Source organism: Aegilops tauschii, chromosome 4 (assembly GCF_002575655.3).
Source record: "Aegilops tauschii subsp. strangulata cultivar AL8/78 chromosome 4, Aet v6.0, whole genome shotgun sequence".
Classification (NCBI taxonomy): Eukaryota; Viridiplantae; Streptophyta; class Magnoliopsida; order Poales; family Poaceae; genus Aegilops; species Aegilops tauschii.
In genome coordinates this window covers 224,031,468-224,038,214 of record NC_053038.3, presented here as the reverse complement: position 1 = coordinate 224,038,214, position 6,747 = coordinate 224,031,468, and the positions used below count along the sequence as shown (strand labels likewise).

Sequence of the window (6,747 nt, the reverse complement as noted above, 5' to 3'; positions counted from 1 at the left end):
ATGTCAATGAAGAGCAAACTAATGGAGTACAAATCTACATTTCTACATGCAAAGTAGGCTCGCATAGTAAGTAACCTGCAATCTGAATAAAAATTTCTACTACATAGCTCATAGCAGTAGCTTCTTTCAATTAGAGGATCTATAGAAACACTGAGCAAGTTACATGCGATTTACCAGAAAACGATAATTTTGAGAAGAGTCTCTCCTGTTCTCCATGTCATCAGCCAAATCGAGGTTGACGCTAGTTATTGTATTAAGCCACTTAACTGATTTCTGGACCTTCTTATACAATAGTGTTTAAGTTGGTTTAATTCCTTTTAATTTGTTTTTGGTTTTCGGTCACGGTACCTCTGAACCCTTGTATTCTGCTCTTTCTTCTTCTATTAATGATCTTTCCTAAATGGTTGATGAAAAGATAGTGGGGGACTTTGGACTCTAGCAATGCACTGGATCATCATGAGCCATCTTCGATCTCTTCTCCTTTGGACCTTCCTAATGCATTCCTGCTAAAAAACAATAAGAGGTGAAGACATGGAGTTAAGTTGTACTTCTGTATCCCTCAAGGTTCCTCAGTAGAAACATAAGAATGAAGTAGTAGCAGGCATGATACATAGGCTGAAAACCTGACAATTGACAAAAGAAACCTGGAAAACAAGCACTTCGACTTAAATTTGCTTTTCTTGAATGCACATAGATAAGATCATTTTTTGGAAGAAATCCTTCAGCGCAAGAGATTGCCAACATAATTACATAATAGCGATAGTAGTTATTGTAACCAATTATGTGTGCTAGTAAGGTGGACTACTGGTGGAATACTGAATCGGTGAACAAAAAATTCTGGAAGTTATCAAGGACGTATTGTCTTGAGTAGTGCATAGATGAACTGTTCGTGAGATGAAAATGTGGAAACTATCAACTGATTTCTCCCCCCTCAACAAATCAGTTTCTTACTCTTCACTTGATTTCTGATTTTAGATCTAAAGATAACACAACTCAGAGGATTATTTAAAGAAATGCCATGGGCAATCAGAGAAAGGCCTCCTACTATATGGATGATACTCTCTCAGCGTCTGGCAACAACTGCTGCTCCTCAAGGTCGCTTGGCCGGTGCTACTGCTTCTCATAGCATCTTACGGTCTTGTACCCGCCTCAATGGACAACATCGAGGCATCAACTGAATCAACTCTAGCACAAAAATGGAAGTAGCCACTTCCAACATGAATGAGGTGCGAGATCTGCCAATCGTCCCTGCCACTTTCATTATTTTAGGTCATTTAAATATATTAAAACTGAGCATCTTTCTAGCCCTCTCGGGCTATTAGCACTTTCAGCCTTTGGATCATCAGTTTAGGATGTTTTTGGCCGTTAGATTTAGTCTTAATCCCGCCTGGAATCGTTGTGTTCGCTAAAACCGAGTGTTTCCTTGTTGGGCCGCTGCTCCGGTGACTATTTTGGACCCCTGGTGTGAAATTCGGCCTAATGGGCTTTTGCAAGTCTCCTTCCGTGCAGCCACACCCCACGACGCTCCTTTCGTCTCTCTGACTCTCGCGCACGAGACCTACCCTCGCCTACCCTAGGTGCGCCGCCGCCGCCATGGTCTTCATCTCGCAGCTCCTCAATCGCCCCGTCGGAGCGGCGTCTCCGTCTACGTACGCCTACTCGCGGTTGTCCTCTTTCTCCTGTATTCCCTAAAGGTGCAGCAGGGAGCATCTTTTTCTTGAGGCGGCGATGAGCTACATCCCCAAATCGGTGGCGCACTAAATCCCTGAAGCATGTGTTCGATTTTTCAAGCCATGTCTGGAGTTCTCACGCGCGCCGTCGCGAGATCCACCACGTCGAGCAACCAGCCGGAGGTACGTACAAACATCTGACCAGTTTCTAATTGGGGGGCCCTCTCGGTTGGGAGGGGCTCAGGGCGTGCATCACTTCGAGGGTCTGGAATGGCTGTAAGATAGGTTCCTTCAAGTGCAACTTCCAATTTATTCTGCATCTGACTTCTAGAGTAGAATAAATTGGTCAACAGAAGGTGGTCAGTATATTAGAGACTTCAAGAAATTTGAATCGAAAGTTGTCAAACTTGAGTACCTGAATATCGTTGATCCACCTGAGAATACTGCATGTTATATTGAGTTTATGTGACGTCCATATACAGACGTCCTGGACTGACTGCATAACCATTTCTTTCAGGGGGGATTTTATAATTCACTGTTAAAATGTGGAGTCGTGACGAGACCAGGTTACTTGCAGAGAGGTTAGCAGGGCGACACGTCCCTGCTTCGGGCCTCACGGACCTCACGCCGATCAGGTTGGTACGAACTGGCGCTCGACTGTTTGTCTGTTCGACGGGCAAAACCGATCTGTTGTAGTTTGACGGAAGTACTCAATCTTCAGTTTCTGGTTGACTCATGGTGGATGATATGTGCCACTTGCCTGTGACGCATAATGCAGTAGGTGTGACTTTTTGTTTTCTTTAGTACAAGCATCTGTGCATATAAGCTTACCTCACCTGGCACTCTCCGATCACCCTTACTACTCCAGCAACAGAACCTCTAGCAGCATGGTTCTTGGCTTGGTTACTCTCTATCTACATTTGTTTCTTTCCTGTACAACCCCTCTTCCACGCAATGATTACAATGTTCTAATATCTTACCAATCCTTATTTTGTGCAGGTGGTGTCCATACTGGTTGGAGTCAATTGTTTCGGGTAAATCTTGGAGACTGGTTCTGGCATTTTGATTTGGGGAATCTTTTAGTCTTCAATCTCAAATGGCCATTGGACAGGTTATTACTAGCGCATTTTGGGAATTCTTAAGTTTCCACCCCCGGTGGATAGCGGCACTTAATTTTGTTTTAAAGTTCTCTATTTGTTGATTTGGTTTTCCATCATTCCAAGTTAAATGGATTTGTGCAGATTTTCTCTAAAGTAAATGATTGGTCAAGGCAGATGATTACCGACGCTAGAGTAGCAATTAAGCAGATTTTCTCTAAGAATTACTTCATGTTCTGGTTCCTTTTTCTGTTATGTCTTGTGAGCATACACAAAGATGTCCAGGGAATATATATCTTCTCCAAGAAGCAAATGTAAAATCTAATTAGAAGAACGCATGTTTTTATTAGTAACACCTAACCTCCTTATTGGAAATGGGTGCCACCAGACGTGTGTATGGATGCTAGGTCAATTTTTTGTAGTTATCCACTAACCCGGAAAACACTACGGAACTTGTTCGGCTCTTAGAATCAGACATCACAGAGCAGCCATTCCGGCAATTCTCAAATGTTGATGTCCATTCCAAGCTTTACATAGATATCTTTCCTTAAAATAAATAAATTATAGTTAGAAACAAGCCCGTCATAAAGGAGGATCTACAGTTAGCAATTTTATTTCAATAGATTGAAGAAATGAATGAAAAACATGGTTTTTGTTATATATGTGAGTATACTATTCGAATCCTTCTTGCTATTTTTATGAGGCATCACTTCACAATTTTTATTTATGGAGCTTCCTTCAGTCTGTAGTCTATAGATGCAACTTTATTTATTGGTCCATACATTTTCTATAGATGACATCTCAAGCACTTGCTCAAATAAATTATAATTTATTTATACAGGCTGGTGCTGATGTGAATAAAATTGACTATATGGGCATTACTTGATGGCAGCAATGAACAGTGTCCTACCTGGTATGATGAACTGCTTACTAGATGCTGGTGTTAACCCAAATGTTCCTGCCAGAATGAGTTAATGAGTCTTATATTATTTCCTCCTCTGCCTTTGTGATCCCATTTTCATGCAGTACAAAGTTAAAAGTAGTTTTATGTTTTTGTTTCAAGGATACTGGAAGAGGGGATCTTGATTGTTGAGGTCATTAAAGTAAACTTCACTATTTAGATTGATAAAGTTGAAATCTGATCTTACTTCCTGCGTTATAATTTTCATTTCCACTAGAGGATTTCACTTTCATTACCAGTGCTGATGTTTTGTTTAGCATGGCTTGGGATATTTCATGTTCATGTATCAAAGACTCATTACCAGCGTTGATGTTTTATTTAGCATTGTTGCTAATTCATATATTTCCTTAAAATTTAAAAGGAAATAGTATTATCATCTAACATCTCACACCCATAATCTGAATGTTGTGATTATTAAAGAAACAAGACTTGCTATTTTATAACTTAGTAGGTGCCAATTTGTCTGCGAGCTACCAATTGAGCATCGAACGGAGATGGAAGTATTGTGCTCGTGCTGATGGTGCATGTATGTACGTGTAGCTGACTGAGGATGACACATTGCTTCTTAAAGTTTAGTGCTATGGCTTGGGGAAGTGGCAAATTTGACAATTTTGACCTCGGGACGAAATCATTTCACAGAATGAACTGGGTGCGAAACTATTTCACTCCTCTGACCTTTTTGTGTAGCGTCCGCCACGCCGGCGCCACACCGTACTATGCAGCGCCTAGCGCGGCGGCGTTGCACACCTGTCCACCGTGGCAGCCCCTGGGCCCGCACCCAGCAGTGCAGCGCCTGGACGCTGGGCGCCACATATGTAATGTGCAGCGCCTAGCGGCTAGGCGCTGCACTGTGACTTATCCAGCCACTTTGCTGGCCCCCCTCCCCCACCCCCCACACCACACACTCTCCCACTCTCTCCCCAAGCTTTGGCCCCTCTCCCCCTCTCAAATCCTCTCCCAAATCTTGCAAATTTGAAGAATTTGTCCGTGGATTTCGAAGTCAAACCCTCCCTCAAGGTAATATTCTTTGATCCCCTTGTTTTGATCCAACAAAGTTCTCCCATTGCTCATTTGTTGCTAGTTTGGGGAAACCCTAGTTTTGTTTGGATCTAGAGATTTGCATGGAGATGTGAGATGTTTGTTTGCCAATTTCTATGATTAGGCTTTGTTAGTATGCTAGGGTTCTTCTTATGGGTGTTCTTATGTTGGTGTTAGAGTTAGGTTTAGGGCTAGGGTTATGGTTATGGTTATGGTTAGGGTTAGGTTAAGGTTAGGGTTAGGATTGTTGTTTGATATATATATTAGGGTTTGTATTCCGTGTTTATCCTTGGATTAGTCTCATGGTAGCAATGTTATCTTGTGTTCTTTGAATGCTTATAGGGATGGGAAGAACATGTGTGTTTGTTCATCATGGGGACAAAGACGCCTTTTTGAAAGGCAATATAGAACCGAACCCGGATGAGCTTGACATGGTGTTTGATAGTAGTCCTATCTATGCGGAGCTCTTGCAACAAGTTAGGAAAGATTTGAATTGGATGGACCCTAGTGATATCATTGAGTTGGAGGAAAGGCATAATGTTGGTTTTGAAATGCACATCCGTTGGAAGACAATGCGTGTCAACTCGGAGCAACGTTGGGTTGCATACAAGGAGACGGTGGCCGAATCACTAGACAAGGCTCTTGAGTTATTTGCAACGAAGAAGGTTGATTCAAGTTTGCATTTGGACTTGAACCGGAACCCCTCCCCTTTGGTTGCTAGTAGGCCCCCACCCTTGAAGCGAGATGAAATTGTTGAACCTCTTTTGACCCAAGAAGTGAGGCCAACATTGAGCCCGTTTACAAACAACCAAGATGAATCTTTGCAAGAGGACAATGATGAGTATGCGGACGATGACAATGAAGTTAATCTCCATGACAACAATGTGGGTGATCTCGACAAATATCATTTGCAAGAGACAATGGACCATTCCATCCCTTTTTCCCGTGCATATGCATCGGACTCGGATGACGATGGTCCCGATGAACAAGTTGATGCGGAGGGGTTCACGGTGAAGGAGGCCGAAGCTTTCGAGAAGGTATTTGGTCGGGATCATCGGACTACATTGTTCAAGGATGTTAGTCTCGCGGATGAAGCCGTGGTAGATGGTGGCCAATGTGTACCTCTTGGGGTTAGGCCAAGCTCTCACCGTGATTTGTTAGGCGACAAGAACCGGATTGCTAAAGGTTCTAAGTTTGACACCTTGTTGAAATTGAAGATGTGGCTCGACAACTACTCGGTTACGCATTATCGTCCACACAAGGTGGTGAACTCGGACGTCAATGTGCGCTACACGGTTGCATGTGCATGTGAAGATGAAATATGTCCGTGGATTGTGCGTGCAAGACCATGGAAAGGAGGTCCAATTTTGGCATGTAGTGAGTTGTGTGCCAACTCACTTGTGCCAAGGCAAAAGGGTGGATGGCAAGATTGTGTCCCAAGACCACAAACAACTCACGTCCGAATTCATCGCTTACAGGCTCTCCAACTCAATATCCACACTTCCAACAATGAGCGTCTAACATGTCATTGATCTTGTGAAAGCCATCTTTCATTACAAAGTGAAATACGGCAAGGCATGGAAGGCGAAGCAAGCCGCATTTAAGATGTTGTATGGTACATGGGAGGAAGCATACAACCGAATCCCTAGGTTGTTGTTAGCCATGGCCGCGACAAACCCGGGCATGGTTCATGTGGTCGAGTCTCATGGGCACCAAATAACGGTCCATGAAGGAAGGAAAGTCAGAGTATTTGGTCGTGCTTTTTGGGCGTTCGAGCAATGTGTGAGGGCTTTCAAACATTGATGGCACGTTCTTAACCGGACAATACAAGGGCACCTTGTTGGTTGCGATAGCAAGTGATGCCAATAACCGGGTGTTGCCATTGGCATTTGCTTTGGTTGAGGTGGAAAACAATGACAACTGGGAGTGGTTTCTGCATCTTTTGAGGACGAAGGTGTTACCCGCTCAAAGGAAAATTTGT

The 6,747-nt window shown here is 43.2% G+C and overlaps 1 long non-coding RNA gene across 2 annotated transcripts; it reads left to right on the top strand.

Moving 5' to 3' along the window:
• Positions 1-1,486: 1,486 nt before the first annotated feature.
• Positions 1,487-4,066, top strand: LOC109757318 (uncharacterized). 2 transcript variants are annotated; one of them, XR_002231497.4, is made up of 4 exons: positions 1,487-1,853; positions 2,188-2,305; positions 2,670-2,781; positions 3,609-4,066. It is a non-coding gene; the product is annotated as an uncharacterized lncRNA (long non-coding RNA). The 2 variants fall into 2 exon arrangements; XR_002231486.4 differs by having other exon boundaries at positions 2,670-3,081.
• The last annotated feature ends 2,681 nt before the right edge of the window (positions 4,067-6,747 follow it).